General features: G+C 44.2%; 1 non-coding gene across 1 annotated transcript; it reads right to left on the minus strand.

Moving 5' to 3' along the window:
• Positions 1–821: 821 nt before the first annotated feature.
• Positions 822–893, minus strand: trnae-cuc (transfer RNA glutamic acid (anticodon CUC)). The gene has a single exon. It is a non-coding gene; the product is annotated as a tRNA-Glu (tRNA).
• Positions 894–23,622: the final 22,729 nt, after the last annotated feature.

A 23,622-nucleotide genomic window follows, 5' to 3' on the forward strand; every position in this document is an offset into this window, starting at 1 on the left:
ACTCGCAACTGCGGTATGGGGAGGGGGGAGGATTGAGAAAAAGTCTGGGCCAGCCTGATCTTACTGAATGCCAGGGCTGGCTGAAGAGGACTAGAGACTCGCCCTTCTCTCTGTTGTCTGTCTGTTTAAAGAAAATGAATAAACAGGCCATTCTTGGGCCTGCATGCTACCCCGTGGATATAATAGTTCGCAATCTATGTCATCGGTTTGCCTGAGGAATTATTTCCGAGTCTGAAACTGGCACAAGATTTATATCTATCTTTTGTTAATGATGCAGAATTGTACAATTTATGTTCTGCGTACTGTCTGTCTTTTCGAGCCTGCAATGACGCTGCAAGTGTTTCATTGTACCTGTCCCTCACCGTCCCTGTGCACACGGCAATAAACCCGACCGGACCTGACAATACTCACTGAGATTTGAGCAGTGATGACCCCGGGCAGATGAGTCAAGGTGATGTCGGCAAACTGAGTGAGTAGGACCAGAGTCCAATATGGGAAATGTATGGTCACCCTCTTCTACACAGAGACAGCATCGCTGCGTGGATTGAGGTGCAGTGAGGAGTGAAGAAGATCAAATCTACATTGTATCGATTGCAAGTTATTGTCTGTAAGACCTCGCACAGTTATTTCCAGCTTTATTGAGACTGCACCTGCGATATTTTTCTCAATGTCATCTTCTGCTCATATATTTTGTGGTTTTATGGTGCTGAATCAGGCGGATGCAAGTTAAGCATAGACAGGAATCGGGTTGTTGTGGAAGCAAATTAATACACAAAATAATTTAAAATAAGCACATTAAATTACAGCAGGTAATATCTTAATTCCCTGACCGGGAATCAAACCCGGGCCGCGGCGGTGAGAGCGCCGAATCCTAACCACTAGACCACCAGGGAATCTGATAAATTTCTGACTACAGCAATAGACAACTACCAAACCAGCAAAATATGAAACAAAACCTATACATGAATAATAATGAATAAATGTGATAAATATTGTCACGAATCTACTGCTCAGCACTTTGCAGATCTCTTGTTCACCCAGTGCTTCAGGTTAAGGAACACTCTGGACTGTATGAATCGGTGGGAAACACTCGTTCTCCGGTGTCTTTATAAAGATTGTGACATTTAGATTATCTTATTAGCACTGGTTCATTTTTGTTTCTGTCCTTGCCTCGAAACAGTTCAGTAGACGGCCCCCGATTCCCGTGACATTGTCGCCGACACATCTGGTGCCTGGGTGGAGGTAGGAGAAAGAAAACCAGAAGTTCAGAATGCCCGAAATATGGTCTCGGGGTGGAATGCTGGGCTTTTCCTGATCGTGCTCTAAACGTGGTCGAGTGTGCGGGAGCCCCTGGTACTGAGGATGACGTGCTGATGATAAATAAGCCTAGAATTCTTTAAATAAGCTTGATAGAAAATCCGCAATGATTTGAAAGTCCTCAGGGTAGGCAGTTCCTTGTTTGCTGGTCGCGGCACTCAGTACATGGTATGCTTGCTTAACATCTCCTCTGGCGGTATGTGAAGTGCTGTCCGGATCAATGAGGAGAACCCTCTCGGTAAGCAGCACCGACAGAATTCAATCATTGGATGTTGTGATTGGGGGAGCAAGGGTGCGGCAAGACAGCTATATACGGAGAGCATGAAGAGTTAGTCATGAAACAACACCGCCGTTCCACCGCCCCCCAACCCCAGCACCACAATACCTTCTTATCTTCTCCGAACGGTGGATCGAGAATCCTTCCGTCTGTTCCACCGAACTGAACCATGTTTCCATGAAACAGAGAAGACAGCAACCCCTCATTTCCCTCCGAAACTGCAATGTTGCGCTTACGTAATGCATCTTGTTTTCAAGTAATTGGCCTTTCGCGAAGAAGATGCCGGGTAAAGGATGCTTCATCGCCCTTCGATTTAGTCTGGCTTGAAGTCTTCCGAACCGACCTCTTTTCCGGCAATGGTAATGGCTGACCTTCGCTGATCGCTGAAAGGTGCCGCACCTGCATTCCCGAGAGTCAAGTCCACCTGGTCCTTCAGCAGCTCGTTAAACTGCTGAGTAATTTAGACATCTCAACAGTACGTTTCTTAAAGGGAAACTAGGGGTTTCAGATTGCAGCCACAGTGGTTCAGCTGTAATACATCTAGACTTTTTGCGAGCTGTCGGCAATACGGAGCGTGTATCGCCAGTGCCATCGTGGATCTTTGGATTTATAACCAAATTTCAAAATTCCTAAAGCCGTATCACTAATGTAGACATCCCGCTCTTACTGGAACCTACAAAATGCATCATCTCGCACTTTATCTCTCTCCAGCCTATCCCCCTCCCGCTTGCTACCGACACCAAACACCCGACTCTGATCTCTCTCCCCATCGAATATCTTTCACCAACCCCCGATCTCTCTACACACCAGATTCCTCGACTTCCCCGGGGTCCCTCCCCATGGTCTTTCTCTACCCTCTATCTCTCGCTACCTCACCTGCCTCTGTCCCCGCTCACTTTCTCCCCAGTCTCTATCTCTCGTCTCTCTGGCCACAGTCGACTCCTTTCCCCGGTAATAACTTTTCTCTTCATTGACTGTTCATTGAGTGTCCTGGAGTGAAGATGGTGTGTGAACCTACGTGCTTGTTTAGTTGAAATAATAAAAGTTACTTGTTGGCAAATGCAGATTCTCTGTTCCTCACTGATCATTATTACTGGGGGTGATTCTTGTAACAGTGGAGTCCATCAGTAAAGATGCCCACCAACAGGACGTGCCCTCTGCACAGTGTTACCATCGGGATGGAGATACAGAAGCCGGAAAGCTCAGGCTCAACGATTCAGGAACAGACACTTCCCCTCCGCCACCTGCAATTCATGTTTGTTTTATAATCTCTAAATTTATTTATACTCTGTTTCATTGCACTGTTACAGTAAAGTTAACAAATTTCACCACATACCCCGATGATATTAAATCTGGTTCTGATTCTGATTCAGATGAAGGGAGATGTGTTAGTTTGAACTTAAATTAGTTGAAAAGTTATCAGAACCTCGTGAGACGATGGGCTGTATTGTGCTGTAATATTCTGTGTTCTATGCTCTATCTAGGTACAGTATCTCACTATTTAAGTCCAATCGATTAATTATTTAAAGCTACGACGCCTTCCTTTTCCAGATTACTCTCAATGCGTCTGATAATAGTGCAGGAGAACTTAAAAACAAGAGGCCATAAATGTGAGTGCCGACCGCAGCATGATATCGATAGTTTTGCTTGGAAAGGACTCGTCAAGAATTACGAAATGAGGTGTTGAGACTACCCTGGTCATGGGGTATGACAAGAAGTATCCGGACAAACAGGAACATTAGCGATAGTCAGTATGGGCCAGTGCGTAGTAGGTCATGTCTAACCAATCTCACAGAGCTTTACGAGGTAGTTACCAGGAATGGTGTGGAAGGCAAGGCAGTGGATGCCGTCTAACAGGGACTTCAGCCAGGAATTTCTCAAGGTTCCGTATGGGAGGATGTTCGAGAAGGTTCAGTCGCTTGGCTTTCATGATGAGGTAGTAAATTGGATTCGCCATCGGATACGTTGCAGAAGCTAGAGTGTGGTAATGGATGGTTGTCTCTCTGACTGGGGACCTGTGATAATTGGAGTGTCCCAGGGATCGTTGCTGTGCCCGTTGTTGTTTGTCATCTATATCAATGATCTGGATAATAATGTCGGTAACTGGATCAGTAGATTTGCCGATGACAACAACATTACGGGTGTAGTCCACAGCGAGGAAGAGTACCGGAGCATGAAGCGGGATCTGACCCAGCTGGAAAAATTGCTGAAAAGTAGCGGATCGGAGTTAACACAAACAAGCTTTGGATTTTGCACTTTGGGAGGACCAGCCAGGGTTGGTCTGACACAATGAGAAATAAGGCACTGAGGAGTACGATCGAATAAACGAATCTGGGAATGCAGGTCCATAATTCAATGAAATTTGTGGCACAGTTAGACAGGGTCGTAGAAACAGCTTTTCGCACATTGGCCTTCCGAGACCAAAGTACTGAGTACAGGAGTTGGGACGTTACGTGGCTGTTGTATAAGGGTTTATTGGGGCCCAGTTTGGAATATTGTGTGCGGTTGGACTCAACTACCTGCAGGAAACATGCAAATAAGTTTGAAAGAATGCAGAAAAAAATATTGCACGGCTATTGCCGGGACTGAATGTTTTGAATTAAAAGGAAAGTTTACATAAGTTAGCACTTTATTCCCGAGCAGGTGGAAGACTGAGAGGAGATTTGATAGAGGTATACAACATTATGACGTGTATAGAGAATGTATATTCTCCAATTGCCTGTGATGGTTTTGAAGGAAGACAAGCATTTGCTTTGCCTTCGCTGCGTTTTCAGTTTGTGCAGTTTTGAATGTTTCATTTATTATTGATTTCGGAGGGAGACACGGATTCCACACCGGCCATGTGGATTCAGGGTTAAATGGATCGAAATATGAGCGTATCAACACCCGTTACGATAGAACTACGATTCACAGGTAAATTGGCATTAGGATAAATTGGTGTGTACTTAATTAGGGAAATTGGAATTGGCATTTTGGAAGGCTGGTTCTTTTAATAAGCACCAGGAGCTGCTGCTGAACACTGTGAAATGCTGGTTTTAAGTTGTAGGGTTCCATTCGAAAAGATTGTTTTGAAGTCATTGTAGCATCTTCCCTGTAATAACTAAATGACAGATCAGTTCTGAAAACGCTCTGGTGCAGTCAGTCGCTCAGCGGTTTGTTTATGTCGTCAGCACTAATTCCATAAATTATCCAGGTGCTACTGTGTGATCAGATTAAATCGATTATTTCCCTCAGCCATATTTCTTGGAGCACTGTAACTGCAGACTCGCAATAGACTTGTAAAGTGTACCGAAGTTTCGACTCTCCATGCGGAACACAGCAGCCCTTTGTCGTCCAGACAGAATTTATTCTGTCTACCACATCATCTGCCTTCTGTCAGGAAGCCATTTCTGAATCAATGCAACCAGGTTTCCTTGGATCCCATGCTTCCTGACTTTCTGAATGAGTCTACTATGGGGAACTGATGAAACGCCTGACCAAGACTAATGCACCCACATCGACTGTCCTGATTCTTCTGTTTGTTTTAGTTTCACTTTTTCAAATAATTCAATCTGACCCATAGAGGACAACAGGTCATATTGTCTCTCCGAAGCAGACTACGTTTCTCCAAATACTCATAATTTCCTTCTTCAATAATCCTCTCCAGTAGTTTACCCACTACTGTTGTAAGACTCCCTGGACTATAATTCGAAAAACTATCCCTATTATCTTTTGTCAACAAATGAATAACATTTTCCACCCTCCAATCATTTAGTTCTACTTCTGTGGCCAGCGACGACACAAATATCCTGTCCAAAAGCTCAGCAATATCTGATCGCCTTCCAAAATTACCTGGACTATATCCCTTCCGGCACCGGGGAATCATCTATTACAAAGACTATATCCCTTCCGGCACCGGGGAATCATCTATTACAAAGACTATATCCCTTCCGGCACCGGGGAATCATCTATTACAAAGACTATATCCCTTCTGACACCGTGGGATCATCTGTCATAATGCTTTCCAAGTTTCCAGCGCTTCCTCTTTTCAGCGTGGGCATGTTCGAGCATATCTGCCTTTTGACGCTGTGTTCACATTGATCAATGTATTCAGTGAGGAGCTTTACCGCCTCCTTGGACTCCAGGCACTAGTTTTCTTCTTCTACCTCTGATCTGCCCACACTCTCCCCAGTCTCCTCCTGTTCTTCACAATGCAACTCGTCAAGGATTTCTCAGCTCCCCCTATCACTTTTTTAAGTCCATTCTTAAATTCCTTCTTGTCTGCATTGTGACTTGCTATAGGTTTACCTGATCCTTTCTTCCTGTTCGGTAAGTATCGTTCTTTCTTCCTCTTGACGTGTTGTTCCAACTTTCTTGTCTCCCGGGGATACTTTACACTGTCATCTTTTCCCTGCGTCACTAAGACAAGCCTATACTGAACCCCGTGTAAGTGTTCCCTAAACAATCCCCACATATCTGTGTTGCGCAATACCCCGAGTGCATCATTTCCCAATGTACCTTCCTAAAATCCTGCCAGGCAGCACCATAATTCGCAGACCCTCAATTGAACACAATCCGTACTCTCTGTCCTATCCCTGGACAAGGTAAAAAGAGGGGAGTTCTGTCCTATTGTTCTGAAATGCTGGCCCACCGGGAGGTCTATCACCTGACCCGTTTCCTTTTCTAATATTAGATCCAGTACGCACTGTTCGATAGTGCGCCTGTCGACATAGTGACATGAAACCTTCCTGGACACAACTGAGAAATTATGCCATAATTAAACCTTTTACCCTGGGCAGATGCCAAAGAATATTGTGGAAGTTTCAGTTACCCATGCCAATAAAATGGCAAATGTCCAAGTCCCGCTTCCCGATCGGTTCCTCACTGTTCCCGTTGCAGGGACGGCTGTATAGAACACTCCAAATGGGGTTATCATGTTTCTGTGTTCGTCTCCCAGTCTATTCACAAACGAAAGCTCCAAGTTGTCCTCCCTTTCTGCAGCTGCGATACTATCCCTGGTTTCCCATCTCACTCCCTGTACACTCTGTTACCCGTCCCTGTCCATTTTGAAACATCTAAAACACGGAATTCCTGCAGCCATCCCTGCCCTTGTGACAGTCGAGTGTCTGTGATAGTTTGGAACATACTTCAACCAATGTAACACTCACGCCAGCAGCATTGAACATTTGTATTGCTACCTACCTGAACTGTATGAGGTCAGCAATCTTCCGCCAATTCTCCAATTCCCGGATGACCAGGCATATGAAAGTTTGAATTCACGACTTTTTTTGCCAAACCTGTTCATTGTAAAACGGCTTTATTTGAAAACTCCGCTGAATTGTCATTAGACGCGGGCGTTATCTACACAGATGGCCATTTAATGTAAACACATACTTCATTCCATTCCTCAGCTCTTCTCTGAATTTGGTCTGTGTCAGTGTATAGATACAAGTATTGGTACACATGCTGAGTACTTGCAACATGAACCCAAATTGCTGCAGGATGTATACCGGGGAACTCAAATATCTGTCCTCGTAAAAATAGTTTTGCGCTTGCCATTTTAGAGAACGGGCTACATGGGAAATCCAAAATAATATGAAATTAGCTGATATAGAAAACAGCAAAATCATTGATTTTCTGCGTTTTTCCACCTCGGCATCTTTCTGATTGTCGCTGCTGTGCCGAAGCCTTCTGCGGATTCTATTTGCCACAACGATATGTCTTACGGTTAACCCGTTAAACACCAGGATTAATCCGATTGGAATCAATGGTGTTAAAATACTCTGCAGTACTGCATATCCTCTCCACACGGGTGAAGTAACGTATTCATATGTGCCGGTGCACCGCCACGGCATGTTGTCAATGATGACGTAAGGTTGAAGGGCAAAGTATAACGGGACACATCTCCCGCAGCTCACTATAACCACCGTCACCATAACCACCTTTGCTGTTCTCTCGGTGCAGTATCTCTCCCGCAGTTTTCGGCAACATATTGCGATAAAGCGATCGAAGGTAAAACTGACCGTCAACCAAACAGAACAGTCCCGCGTCACAGCCGCAAATACAAGTGTCAGAGCGCATACAGGAGTGATGAGCAGAGATCTCCAATAAATATAGATATTGTTGGTCTGTTCCACTAAAGCAGAAACGATAACCACCATCAGATCCGCTGTTGCCATTCAGACCAGGTAACGGGTGATGCATTTGGAGAGACCGCATTTTCCCCGAGGTAGGATCACAATCGCCGTTAAATTAACTGCAAGAAATTTGGAAATAAAATAGAAATATGGTCAGTTCCCTGAATGCCCCCAGTCTACCGATGCTATGCAGGGTATGGTCTGCTTGGAAATCCAGTATGTGCGGTCTCGGTCGCTGCACTCCGGCTGGAGGACAATGACGGATGTGAGTGTCAGTGGATTGGCGACCTTCCCACAGTTTAGAGCGAGGCATCCGAGTTCCACAACTCACGTACCGGTGAGCAGTCGATCGCTCCTGTTAGAAACACCATTTCCATTATTAGAGGTGAAATAGCTGACGGGATTATTTGTAGCTGTTACAACATGGAATCAAGGATATATAAGGCACAAGTTCTCATTTACTGACTTACAGAACAGACCTACGTGTCGAAAATACACTGGTCCGTTATTTAAATCAGCTGCCACGTCTGTATAAGATCGAACTGTCTGCACTGATACAGACTCGGACCTAGAAAAGCAGAGACCAGCATCACTTCAAAAAGCCTAGCGAGGTGAAATTATGAAACAGTGACAATATCGGCACCAACTTAATGTATGAACAATGAAAAGAAAACTATTAGATGCCTGACTCCTCCATTCCGGAAACACATTTCAGCCGATGGTAGCATCTGTGCTTAGTAACAGTGCGCATACCGCAGCAGAGTAACGACGGCACCGTACATAAAGTAACCAGCTGCGGCATCTTACCGGGAACACCAACCGCTACAATTGTGGGATAGAAAATGGCTGCGATGTAGTAAATTGCCGGATATCCCATATTCTGTCAGAAGCAGCGTTCAGTTGTTCAGAGCGTTTCAGCTGCTCAGATGGACTGGTAATCGGTTTCCTAGACTTTTATCCAGGTTAAAGCAATTCCATTGAGGCAATTTGCGTGGCTATTACGCCAGGGACTTCAGTGATAACGAACTGCAGTAACAATTACGTAAACAATTTTCATCACTCTGTACCTGTGTCATGAATCTGACTCACCAAGGGATACTGCAATATTTTTACTTTTTAAAAAATTATGTGAATTTTCCATGTTTTTTTCATGATACCTTGCTTCAGCTATTTAAATTGGATATTTTTATACCGGCGTTATTCTTAAAGTAGGCATTCATCTGAAATAGATTTATTTTGTAACATTTGACGGAGCACATTCGCTTCTGAAATTGAGGGAAGGAGTTTGTTCTGGCAGGTGAAATAGAGAACACTTCATTATTAAAGGGGAACATTCGTTCATTCTTTTCTTTCGTTCTTTCCAGTCATACCGGGGGTGAGTGTCGGAAATCACAGTGACAGCTGACGTGTTACAATGACATGCACTGCACTTATCTTCTTCGAAACTATTTAAAAGATCCACAGCGATATTCCAGAGACCTGTGATCAAAAAGGGAGCGTGTCTTCGGGAGATTAGCGAGGGCTGTGGATAGTTTGAAGAACAATGTTTTCCAGCGCACACATGGGCCGTTTGGCAGGAACCTGACCTCTTCCAGTGAATGACCTGACCACCCCATACCCATGACGTGTGATACAGTCCATTTAACTTTGAATATATTCGCAAACCTCCGACAATTCCACCGCTATTTCTCCATCCATTCTCTGTCTGAAACAAAGTAGCAAGTAAAACCTCTGAACTATCCGCAGGTTCCCAGGCTGTTCTATTATTTGCTACGAAGTTGTATTTTTTCCTCCTGATTTACTGTCCGGTATATTGCCTTTCGACAATCTCTATGAGTATGTGCAGAACAGCGGAAGTGTTCAAGCTCACCTGTCAATCACACTTCCTTCTGCTCCTGCAGTGCACCGCTCCGCGCCGATTGTGGTTCCCGTACCGATGAACGGGCCTCGGCTTATTGGAGAGTGTCACATCACTCTGTTTCCATTGTGGAACTCGTACTAATGTGCGGCCCTCGGTTGACTGGAAAAAGTATCACATCTGCCTTCAAATTCATCCTTCCAAAGTGAATCGCTCTGTAACGTTCTGGGTTGAACTCCATCTGTAAATTCTCAGCGCTGCTCTGCGTCCTGTCACTGTCCTGTTGTAATCTCCAGAAATGTGTAACCTGCAGGAAACTGTGAGGCAAGTTGGAAGCTCAACGTATGGCGGACCTCCCACCAGAACGCCTTGAAGCCTGCCCTCCTTTTACATATGTGGGGCTCGGTGTATTTGGTCCCTGGTCTATCGCTACGAGACGCACCAGAGGAGGACAAGCAGAGAGCAAGCGGTGGACCGTCATGTTCAGCTGCATGAGTTCAAGAGCGGTACACATTGAGGTCATCGAATCTTTGGATAAATCCAGCTGCATTAACGCTCTCAGGCGCTTCTTTGCACTAAGATGCCCTGCAAAACAGTTAAGGCCTGATTGCGGCACAAACTTTGTTGGAGCGTCCAAGGAGCTGGGGATGGACAAAACTGTGCTAAGGTACCTCAGTCAGCAGGGATGCAACTGGGAGTTTAACACACCACACGCCTCTCACATGGGAGACGCATGGGAGCGGATGATTGGTATCGCCAGAAGAATTCTTGATTCAAAGTTTCTGCAGCAACGCACCCGACTGACCCACGAGGTACTGTGCACATTAATGCCAGAGGTCACGGCCATTATAAATGCACGACAACTCCTACCTGTGTCTTCTGACCCGGAAACCCCCTTCATACTCTCGCCATCAATGCTCCTTACGCAAAAGGCAGGAGCTCCCCCTCCACCTGGGGACTTCTCTGATAAGGATTTGTACACAAAGCAATGGAGACAGGTTTAGGATCTTGCAAATCGTTTCTGGTCTAGTTGGAGACATGAATATCTACCTTTGTTGCAACACAGACAAAAGTGGACAGAACCCTGCAGGAATCTTCAAGTTGGAGATTTAGTCCTGCTCAGGTACAAGCAAATCGCCCGCAACTGCTGGCCAATTGCCAGAATCACTGCCACATTCCCTAGTAGGGATGGACATGTCAGGAAGGTTGAGTGGAAAACTTCTGACCAGGGTGATGTGAAAACCTACTAAAGGCCAGTTGCAGAAGTCATCCTACTTCTACCTGAGGACTGATTTAGAGACTGAAGTTTTGTATTACGAAGGCCAGGCGGGGAGTGTCTTGCCTTTAAGGCATTTGTTTAGTTTATTATATTTTCGCTTTAGTAATTCGTTTGTAATCGTTTTCTAGTTAACGTTAAGGTTGTTTAAAGTAAATTCGTGGTCTGTGATATATCGCGGCATGCGATGACGTCACACCCGGTTTCGCCGCGTCTTGTGGGAAAATACCGGTTTGGAGAAACGGGAAGGAGGCGGCTTATGTGTGCAGGATCAGCGCGAGAAAAGTTTTCTTTTTACGCACTAGAAACATCAGAGAAGCAAAGCCGTAAGTTAATAAGATAATCGATATGTTGAATTAAAAATGTTAATGCTGATTCTGCTAAAAGTAATAACAGTCGATAAAGTTTATGTTTTTTGTTATTAAAAGAGTTGCGGATAGCTTGTGTTGATGTATTTAAAGCCAGTCGATGGCGTAGGTAGATTCTGACTGTATGTTGCTCTTTAATGTAATATAGTTGTTGTAGTTTTACTTTTGCAAGTATTTATGATGTAAATGTGATGTCAAGAAGGAAACAAATGCTGTATATATTTTGTATTGTTTTATCAACAGTTTTCACCATACGTTAATGTGGAAGAGTGAACAGTAAACGGTTAATCTTACTTGGACCGCCTCATTGACTGGTTTCTGCTTGCTGTTTAGTTCAGAGTTCTTTTACACCTGTGCGAGAACACTACATAATGAATAAATGTGATAAATATTGCCACGAATCTACTGCTCAGCACTTTGCAGATCTCTTGTTCACCCAGTGCTTCAGGTTAAGGAACACTCTGGACTCTGAATGAATCAGTGGGAAACACTCGTTCCCCAGTGTCTTTATAAAGATTGTGACGTTCACATTCTCTTCTGAGCCCTGGGTCATTTTTGTTTCTGTCTGTCGCCTCGAAGCAATTCAGCAGTTGGCCCTCCGATTCCCGCGACATTGTTGCCGGTAGATCTGGTGTCTTGTTCCTCACCCTCCGCCTGGGTGGAAGTAGAAGAAAGAAAACCAGACGTTCAGAGTGCCCGAAATATTGTCTGGGGGTGGAATGGTAGGCTTTCCTGATCGTGCTCCAACAGTGGTCGAGAGTGCGGGAGCCCCTGGTACTGTGGATGACGTGCTGATGACAAATAAGCCGAGAATTCCTTAAATAAGCCTGACAGAAACCCCCGCAATAATTTGAAAGTCTTCAGTGTCGGCAGTTCCTTGTTTGCTGGTCACGGCACTCAGTACATGGTATGCTTGCTTAACATCTGCTCTGGCGGTATGTGAAGTGCCGCCCGGATCAATGAGGAGAACCTCTCTGTAAGCAGCACCGACAGGACACAATCATTGGATGTTGTGATTGGGAGAACAAGGGTGCGGCAAGAACGCTATGTACGGAGAGCATGAAGAATTTATCATGAAACAACACCGCCGTTCCACCCCCAACCCCCGCCCCCCCACCAGCACCACAATACCGTCTTATCTTCTCCGAACGGTGGACTGAGAAGCCTTCCGGCTGTTCCACCGACCTGAGCCATGTCTCCATGAAACAGGGAAGACAGCAGCCCTCATTTCCCTCCGAAACTGCAATGTTGCGCTTACATAATGCATCTTGTTTTCAAGTCATTGGCCTTTGGCTAAGAAGATGCCGGGCAGGGGATGCTTAATAGCCCGGCGATTTAGTCTGGCTTGAAGTCTTCCGAGCCGACCTCTTTTCCGGCAATGGTAATGGCTGACCTTCGCTGATCGCAGAAAGGTGCCGCACCTGCATTCCCGAGAGTCAAGTCCATCTGGTCCTTCAGCAGCTCGTTAAACTGCCGGTTAATTTAGACATCTCAACAGTACGTTTCTTAAAGGGAAATTAGGGGTTTCATATTGCAGCGACAGTGGTTCAGCAGAAATACATCGAGACATTTTGCGAGCTGTCGGCAATACGTCGCGTGAATCGCCAGTGCCTTCGTGGATCTTTGGATTTATAAACAAATCTCAACATTCCTAAAGCCTTGTCAGGTTTCCGTGTGGGAGGATGCTCGGGAAGGATCAGACGCTTGGCTTTCACAATGAGGAAGTAAATTGGATTCGCCATTGGGTACGTTGGGGAAGCTAGAGTGTGGTAATGGATGGTTGTCTCTCTGACTGGGGACCTGTGATGAGTGGAGTGTCCCAGGGATCGTTGTTGCGTCCGTTGTTGTTTGTCACCTTTATCAATGATCTGGATAATGATGTCGTTAACTGGATCAGCAAATTTGCCGATGACAACAACATTACGGGTGTAGTCGACAGTGATGAAGTGTACCGGAGCATGAAACGGGATCTGGACCAGCTGGAAAAATGGGTTGAAAAATGTCACTTCGGAATTAAAGCAGACAAGTGTTAGATGTTGCATTAGGAAGGGCCAGCCAGGATTGGTCTGACACAATGAGAAATAGGGCACAGAGGAGTACGATAGAATAAACAAATCTGGGAATGCAGATCCATAATTCAATGAAATTTGCGGCACAATTAGACAAGGTCGTAAAAACTGCTTTTTCGCACATTGGCCTTCCTAGACCAAAGTACTGAGTACAGGAGTTGGGATGTTACGTTGCTGTTGTTTAAGGCTTTATTGGGGCCCAAATTTAAATATTGTGTGCGGCTGGGCTCAACTATCTGCAGGAAAGATGCAAATACGATTGAAAGAATGCAGAAAAAAATCTACACCGCTATTGCCGGGACTCAATGTTTTTAATTAAAAGGGAAGATTAAATATATCAGCACTTTATTTCCGAGCGGGTAGAAGACTGAGAGGAGATATGACAGAGGTAGATAACATTATGAGGCGTATAGAGAGTGTAAATGCAAGCGGGCTTTCTCCACTGATGTTGGGCGAGAATACAACTGGAGATCATGGGTGAAGGTTGAAATGTGGAATGTTTAAGGGAAACATGAGGGGAAACTTCTTCACCCAGTGGGTGGTCAGAGTGTAGACAGTGCTGCCAACACAAATGGTAATTGAGATTCCGATGTCAACTTTTAAGAGATGATTGGAGAAGTAAACGGATGAGAGGGATATGGATGGCGACGGTCCGGGTGAGGTCGATGAGAGTAGGCAGTTTAAATAATTCCTCACTGACTGGACGGGCTGAAGACCCTGTTTCTGTGCAGTGGTTCCCTGTGACTGTCTGACTGTATATCTGGGTTAGAGATTTAATGTCCCACAGCACCGACCAATCTAGAAAGTCGTTGATACTGTTTTATCCCTCATCCTTGCACACACTGAAGCATGGAGACTGAGTTAATGGATGGTTACAGCATAAGAAGATGGAAGCTTTTGAAACTGTTTATTTTGTGTTCTCCAATTGCCTGCGATGCTTTTGAAAGAAGACAAGTGTGAGCCCGGATATTTGCTTTGCCTTCGCTGCGTTTTCAGTTTGTGTAATTTTGTGTGTTAAATGTATTATTGATTTCAGAGAGAGACACGGATTCCACACCAGCCATGTGGATTCAGGGTTAAATGGAGCGAAATATGAGCGTATCTACACTCGATACGATAAAACCACGATTCAGAGGTAAATTAGCTTTAGGATAAATTGGTGTGTACTTGAATTTGGAATTTAGAATTGACATTTTGGAAGGCTGGTTCTTTTAATAAGCGCCAGAAGCTGCTTCTGAGCACTTTGAAATGCTGCTTTTAAATCGTAGGGCTCCACTGGAAAAGGTGTTTTGCAGACATTGTAGCATTTGCCCTGTAATATGTAAATGACAGGTCAGTTCAGAAAACGCGCTGGTGCAGTCAGTAGCTCAGCCATTTGCTTACGTCATCAGCCCTAATTCCATTAATTATCCTGTGCCGCTGTGTGGTCAGATTAAAAATATTAATTACTCAGCCCTATTTCTCGGAGCACTGCAACTGAGACTCGCAATAGAGTTGTAAAGTGTACCGAAGTTTCGACTCTCCATGCGGAACACGGCTGCCATTTGTCTTCCAGCCAGAATTTATTCTGTCTACGACATCATCCGCCTTCTGTTAGGAAACCAATTCTGAATCAACGCAGCCAGGATTCCCTCGATCCCATGCCTCCTGACTTTCTGAATGAGTCTACTATGGGAACTGATCAAACGCCTGACCATAATTAATGCACCCACATCGACTGTCCTGATTCATCCGTTAGTTTTATTTTCACTTTTTCAATTAAATCAATCTGGCTCATTAATGACAACATACCATGCTTTCTCTCCGTAGCCAGACTACGTTTCTCCAAATACTCATTAATCCCCTCTTTAGTAATCGTCTCCAGTCGTTTACCCACTACTGATGTAAGACTCCCTGGTCTATAATTCCAAGAAGTATCCCTGTTATTTTTCGTCAACAAATGAATAACATTTTCCACGCTCCAATCTTATAGTTCTACTTCCGTGGCCAGTGAAAACACAAATATCCTGTCCAAAAGCTCACCAATATCTGAGTTCGCCTTCCAAAATTAGCTGGACTATAACTCTTCCGGCACCCGGGAATCATCTATCATAATGTTTTCCCAAGTTTCCAGCGCATCCTCTTTCTCAGCGTCGGCACGTTCGAGCATATCTGCGTTATTACGTTGTGGGCACATTGATCAATGCATTCAGTAAGAATCTTCACTGTTTCCTTGGCTCCAGACACAAGTTTTCCTCTTTTACCTCTGATTTGCCCACGCTCTCCCCAGTCTCCTCCTGTTCTTCACAGTGCAACTCGTCAAGGATTTCTCAAATCCCCCTATCATTCCTTTACGTCCACTGTTATATTCCTTCCTGTCTACATTGTGACTCGCTATAGCGATATTTGATCCTTTCTTCCTGTTCTGTAAGTATCGTTCTTTCTTCCTCTTGACGTGTTGTCCAACTTTCTTGTCTCCAAGGGTTACTTTACACTGTCATCCTTTCCCTGCGTCACAGAGACAAGCCTATACTGAACCCCGTGTAAGTGCTCCCTAAACAATCCCCACATATCAGTTGCGCAATACCCCGAGTGCATCATTTTCCAATGTACCTTCCTAAAATCCTGCCAGCCAGCACCATAATTCGCAGAACCCCAATTAAACACACTCCATACTTTCTGGTCCTATCCCTGGGTCAGGTAAGTGGAGGGGAGTTCTGTCCTATTGTTCTGAAATGCTGACCCACGGAGAGATCTATCACCTGACCCGTTTCCTTTTCTAATATTAGATCCGGTACGGACTGTTCGCTAGTGCGCCTGTCTTCTTGTAGTGATATGAATCCTTCCTGGACACTATCAAGAAATTATGCCATAATTAAAACTTTTACACTGGGGAGATGCCAAATAACATTATGGATGTTTCAGTTACTCATGTAAATAACCTAGAAAATGTCCAAGTCCCGCTTCACGATCGGTTGCTCACTTTTCGAGTTGCAGTTACTTTGTTACTGCAATACAAAGTAACTGGTCTGTACAGAATACTCCAAATGGGGTGATTATGTTACTGTGTTCGTCTCACATTTTATTAACAAACGAACGCTCCACGTTGTCCTCCTTTTCTGCAGTTGCGATACTATCCCTGGTTAGCCATCGCACTCCCTTTTCAGGGGTGTCAAACTCATTTTAGGTCACGGGCCGGATTGAGCAAAATGCAGCTTCATGCGGGCCGGATCAGTCGGACGCGTGCGAACGCAGCTTTCGTTGCCTCCGTTTTTTCAGCCTGCTCTCCTGTGTCTCAGTCTCTGCTATAACTACAAAGTGTTTCACTTTACAAATTCCGTTTCTTATGAAGAAGACTGCCGAATAAACACTAAAAACCCCGAAAACCTGTACCTGAATAAACTCAGCATTAGCCATATCATACGCCATAGGCGCTTCGATTACTGGGGCCAGCTTCAATAGTAGTTAGATATTATCTCGCGGGCCAAAGATAATTCCACCGCGGGCCGGATTTGGCCCGCGGGCCTTGAGTTTGACATATATGCTTTACATTATGTTAAACGACCCTGTCCATTTTGAAACATCTAAAACACGGAAAGCCCTGAAGCCATCCCTGCCCTTGTGACAGTCGAGTGTCTGTGATAGTTTGGAACATACTTCAACCAAAGTGACAATCACGCCAGCAGCAATGAGTGTTTGTATTGCCACCTACCTGAACTTATGATGTGGGCGATCTTCCACCAATTCTGCAATTTCCGGGCGACCAGGCACATGATTGTTTGAGTTTATGACATATTTGCCAAACCTGTTCATTGTAAAACGGTTTTATTTGAAAACTCCGCTGAATCGTCAGTAGACACGGGCATTATCTACACAGATGGCCATTTAATGTAAACACATACTTCATTCCATTCCTCAGCTCTTCTCTGAATTTCCTCTGTGTCAGTGTATAGATACAAGTATTGGTGCACATGCTGAGTGTTTGCAACATGAACCTAAATTGCTGTAGGATGTATACCGGGGAACTCAAATATCTGTCCTGGTAAAAATAGTTTTGCATTTGCCATTTCAGGGTATGGGCTACAGAGGGCATCCACAATAATATGAAATTAGCTGAAATAGAAAACAGCAAAATCATCGATTTTCTGCGATTTTCCACCTCGGCATCTTTCTGATTGTCGCTGCTGTGCCGAAGCCTTCTGCGGACTCTATTTGCCACAACGATATGTCTTACGGTTAACCCGTTAAACACCAGGATTAAGCCTATTGGTAGAAATGGTGTTAAAATACTGAGCAGTAATTGGTATCCTCTCCACACGGGTGAAGTAGCGTATTCATATGTGCCGGTGCACCGCCACGGCGTGTTGTCAATGATGACGTAAGGTTCAACGGCAAAGTATAACGGGACCCCTGTCCCGCAGCTCACTATAGCCACGGTCACCATAACCACCGTTGCTGTTCTCTCGGTGCAGTATCGCTCCCGCAGCTTTCGGCAACATATGGCGATGAAGCGATCGAAGGTAAAACTGACCGTAAACCAAACAGAACAGTCCGTCGTTACGACCCGAAAGACAAGTGTCAGAGCGCACACAGGAGTGATGAGCAGGGATCTGGAATAAATGTAGATATTGTTGGTCTGTTCCACTAAAGCAACAACGATAACCACCATCAGATCCGCTGTTGCCATTCCAACCAGGTAACGGGTGATGCATTTGGAGAGTCCGCATTTTCCACGGGAAAGGATCACAATCGCCGTTAAGTTAACTGCAAGAAATTTAGAAACATAATAGAAATACGGTCAGCTCCCTGAATGCCCCCATTCTACCTATGCTATGCAGGGTATGGTCTATTTGGAAGTGGAAAGAGGAAATCCAGTGTGTGAGGTCTCCGTCGCTGCACTCCGGCTGGAGGACAATGACGGATGTGAGTGTCAGTGGATTGGCGACCTTCCGACAGTTTTGAACAAGGCATCCAAGTTCCAGGACTCACGTACCGGTGGGCACTCGATCACTCCTGTTAGCAAAACCATTTCCATTACTAGTGGTGAAAGAACTGAAGGGATTGTTTGCAGCCGTGACAAAGTGGAATCTAAATATACAAAGCACAAGTTATCATTTCAAGAACAGACCTACGTGTCGAAAATAGACTGGACCGTCATTTAAATAAGCTGCCACGTTGTTATAAGTCGAAGTGTCTGCACTGATAGAGACACGGACCTTGAAAAGCAGTGACCAGCATCACTTCCGAAAACCTAACGAGGTGAAATTATGAAACAGTGACAATATCGGGACCAACTTAATTGAGAAAAGAAGAAAACTCTGCGATCAAAGTATGGAAAATAGAAATAAAACCATTAGATGCCTGAGTCCTCCATTTTCAGCCGAGGGTAGCATCTGTGCTCAGTAACAGTGCGGATACCGCAGCAGAGTAACGACGACACCATACAAAAAGTAACCAGCTCCGGCATCTTACCGGGGACACCAACCGCTACAAGTGTGGGATAGAAAATGGCCGCAATGTAGTAAATCGCCGGATATCCCATATTCCGTCAGAAGCAGCGTTCAGTTGTACGGAGCGTTTCAGCTGCTCAGATGGACTGGTGATCGGTTAACAGACTTTTATTGAGCAGAGAACAATTCCACTGAGGCAATTAGCGTGGCGATCACGTCAGGGACATTAGTGACAACCAACTGCACAAACACTTATCTTAAACTATTTATACTCACTCTGTCCCCGTGTCATGAATTTGACTCCTCAATAGAGTCCATTACTGTAAAACAAAATAGAATGTGCCTTTTTCCATGTTATTTTGCATGATACCTGGCTTCAGCTATTTAAATGGCATTTTTTATATCATTATTGCTTTAAAACAGGCATTCATCTTGAAGTTGATTTATTTTGTAATATTTCACCGTGCACATTCGCTTCTGAAATTGAGTGAAGGAGTTTGTTCTGGCGGGTGAAATGAACAACACTTCCTTATTAAAGGGGAAGATTCCTTTGTTCTTTTCTTTCGTTCGTTCCAGTCATTTCGGTCTGTTTGTGTGTTGGAAATCACAGTTACAGCTGACATAAAATAAAATACACTGCACGTATACCTGCAAACACTGTAAAGATCCACAGCGATATTCCAGAGACCTGTGATCAAAAGGGGAGTGTGTCCTCGGGAAATTAGCGAGGGCTGTGGACAGTTTGAAGAGCAATGTTTTCCAGCGCACACATGGGTCGTTTGGTAGGAACCTGATCTCTGCCAGTGAATGACTTGATCACCTCACACCCGTGACGTGCCATGCAGTCTATTTAACCTTAAAGATATTCTCAAACCTGCCGCTATTCTCCCGCAAATTTTCCATCCATTCTCTGTTTCAGTAAATACAGTAAGTAAAATCTATGGACAATCCGCAGGTTTTCAGGCTGTTCTGTCATTTTCCACGAAGTTGTATTTTTTTCTCCTGATTTACTGTCAGGTATATTGCCTTTCGAGCGTCACTATGATTATATGCAGAACAGCGGATGTGGTCAAGCTCCCTGTCAATCACACTTCCTTCTGCAGTGCACCGCTCCGTGGCGGTTGTGATACTCGTAGCGATGAGCAGCCCTCGAATTATTGGAGAGAGTCTCATCACTCCGTTTCCATTGCTGAACTCGTACTAATGTGCGGCCCTCGATTGGCTTAAGAAAGTATCACCTGTCCCTTCAAATTCTTCCTCCCAAAATGGATCACTCCGTAACCTTCCGGGTTGAACTCCATCTGTAACTACTCAGCGCTGCTCTGCGTCCTGTCACTGTCCTGTTGTAATCTGTGACAACCTTCTATACTATCCATAATCCCACCAACTTTCACATCACTGGAAATACAATAAACCATCCTTCCACATAAAAACACAAAAAAAAACCCTGGGTCTCAGACAGATCTCTTCAGGACACCTGTCACCAACATCCATAGAGAAAACGCTCCATCCACAACTATCCTCTGCCTTCTGTGGGCGTCATTTCTGAATCTGGCAGCTAATTTTCCATGGATACGAAACCTTCTGACGTTATGGATGGTCCTACCATGACTAACCTTAACGCCTTGTTAAAATCCGTTCATATCATATCAATTATCTCCCACTTTATTTCCAGAAGACCACACAACAAACACGTTCTCCCATCTGTTTCTCTCTTCCATTGACTCCACCTTAGCTCGGGCGAGTGCAAAGATGTGACCTATCCTCATCCTACGGGAGCAAACTGGAAGTAGGTGCCCAAGTCACTGAGTGGGCAACTTCTCCTTCATCCCCATCACCGTCGATTGCCTGAAACATAAATCTAAGAGGATCACTCATCTCGGTCCATAGCATCCAATTGGCAATAGGTTTTCTGGAACTCAGCTACGAGAGGACTTTGACTATCTCCAAGGGGTTTGAGGTCGTTAACATGATACCAACCCAACTTATTTGTAGCAGTCTGAATTCGATATACTGATCTACCGGTTCTGTCAGCGATATCATATGTCCCTACAAATCGCGAAGCTGTAAAGTGGCTTGGCTGATTTAGAAACATGATAACCTTCTGTCCTATTTCCAACACCCGCGGTTTTGTTCACACCTCGAAATAAGCTTTGCTCTTCTGTTTCTTCCGTCTCCTGTTATAGGTGGCAGCAGAATGGGCCTCCTGAATAGAGTCAATTAATTGCTGCTTGCATTTGTTCTACCCAATGCCACCACACTCGGCTGATGATAAATCTAGCCTAAACAAGGATTCTAACCCTTTCATTCTAACTAACATTGTCCTTAACGTTGTGTTCATCCATTCAGCAATTGCACTGTATTGTGGTCGATAAGCGATACCAACTGTGTTTTCTCCCAAACAGTTTCATTACATTTTGTATCACATGTGCGGTGCAGCGGCGACCATGACTGATTCTAAAGTGCTTGTCAATCGCCATCGGGTAAAAACTCTTTCAAAAACAAAATCGTGGCTGAAACGTCAGCGGTTTTCATTATCTATTTGGGAAAGCCTCTATCCACTTTGAATCGGGCGAGTGCAAAGATGTGACCTATCCTCATCCTCAGGGTACAAACGGGAAGTGGTTGCCCAACTCATTGAAGAAGCAACTGCTCCTTCATCCACGTCATCGTCGAAACATAAATCTAAGAGGATCATCTTATCTCGGTCCAGGGCACCCCATTGGCAATATATTTTCTGGAACTCAGCTACTAGAGGACAATGACTATCTCTAAAGGTTTGAGTTTATTGATATGATACCAACCCAACTTGCTTGGAGCATTCTGAATTCGATATACTGATGGACTGACTCTGTGCCGACAAATCTGGAAGGTGTAAAGGGTCTCGGCTGATGTAGTGACATCATAACCTTCAGTCCTATTTTAAACGCCCGCGGTTTTGCTCGAACCTCGAAACAAGCTTCGCTCTGCCGCTTCTTCCGTCACGTACTATGGGCGGCATCATAATGGGCCTCCTTAATAGAGTCAATTAATTGCTGCTTGCATTCGTCCTTTTCAGTGCCATCATACTCGGCCTGTGATAAATCTAGCCAAGAAAGAATACGAACACTTTCATTTTTTTTCTCCCAATTGTCAACTTAAAACGTATAAATGCAGGAGAGAATGCTTTTGTGGTGAACACTATCATAAGAACATAGAGTAAGACAGTGACCCATGAGCCGTTTAGTCATTTTGGACAACATTGTTGTTAAAGTCCAGTTCATCCGTTCAACAATCGCACTGCATTGTGGTCGTTAGGGGATATGGAACCTCTATTTTACCCCCAAACAGTTTCATTAGATATTGTATCACCTGTACAGTGTAGCGGGGACCGTGATCTGATTCTAGAGTCCTTGGCAATGCCCAACGGGTAAAGACGGGTAAATCTTGGCTGTGACGTCAACACTTTTCATTGTCTAGTTGTGGAAGCCTCTCTCCACTTGGTGACCGCATCCACTATCTCGAGGATATATTTCAGTCCTCCAGGGGATGGATGCGAATATCCAACAAAATAAACCTGCAAATCAACACGTGGTCATTCTACGGGACGTGTCTTAAAACTGCTTCTCGAGCCGATTTATCTGGGTTATATCAACATAGATAAAACCCAATTACCTTCATATTGCTATAGCCCACCAAGAGAAAGTAAAATTCGATACCCCTGGGCATGGCACACAAAGTCTTTCAAATATTTCGGCATCATTATGCCAAATGATTTGGCAAAATGATCACAATGTAACTATCAGCCTTTATATAAAAAAGAAAAATAAGGAAGATGTGGCAAGATGGAGCCTGATTCCTTTTCTCAGTCTCAGTTCAAGGATTGAGTCTATTAAAATGAATATACTGCCCAGACTGTTATATCTCTTTCAGACCCTACAAATAGAGATTAATCAAAATCAATTCAATGAATGGAACAAGACGCTATGAAGGTATATTTGGCAGGGTAAACGGCCTAGAGCTCGTCTCAAAACTTTGCAATTAGCATAGGAAAAGGGGGGATGGGGCTTGCCTTCTCTTAGAGGTTATTATTTTGCAGCACAGCTGAGAGCCGTGATATGTTGGTGCAACCCATCATCTGACGCTCAGAGGAAAATCATGGAGGAGCGGGTACTTCCCATCCCCATACAAGCAATTTTGGCTGATAACAACCTGCAAAGGTACGTAAATACTATTGATAACCCATGGGTGAAATTGACTCTTAAAATATGGAAAACTGCTATAAAAGAATATAATCTAGAGGGAGATATTGCAATTCTTAACTGGTGTGCCTATGACTTGAATTTTACACCGAATAAACTGAATGCTAGATTTAAGGACTGGACAGCTAAAGGAATAACAGTTCTTTGCAACATAATGAAAGAAGGAACACTGTTCAGTTTTGAAATGCTTAATGAGAAATACATTAGAAAAACAAGATTTTTATCGGTATTTACAGATGCGACAATATGTTAATAAGACGCTTAAAAATGTAACCATGCTTGATTGAACTCTTTAGAAAAGCATATAATTCAGATAATGGTAGTAGAATCATTTCAAGCATGTATAAGGGGTTGTTAAATCTCAAAACACATTTGACTTCATACGTTAAAATAAAATGGGAGAAGGAAGGAGGGATAATTACATCTGAGGAAGAATGGACAACAATATGGAGGTATCAATGGAAGTGTACCAGTTCACAGAAATGGAGGGAGTTCGGATGGAAAAACTTGATACGATATTTTATTACACCCTCTCAGAAATACCATTATGATAGTAACCTCCCTGTTTGCTGGAGAAATTGTGAAAATCAAAATGCAAATCATTATCATATTTTTTGGCACTGCCCCGTTATCAAAGACTATTGGAGGGGGATACACGATGCCCTACAAGA

The sequence above is a fragment of the Hemitrygon akajei genome, unplaced genomic scaffold (genome assembly GCF_048418815.1).
Source record: "Hemitrygon akajei unplaced genomic scaffold, sHemAka1.3 Scf000121, whole genome shotgun sequence".
Classification (NCBI taxonomy): domain Eukaryota; kingdom Metazoa; phylum Chordata; class Chondrichthyes; order Myliobatiformes; family Dasyatidae; genus Hemitrygon; species Hemitrygon akajei.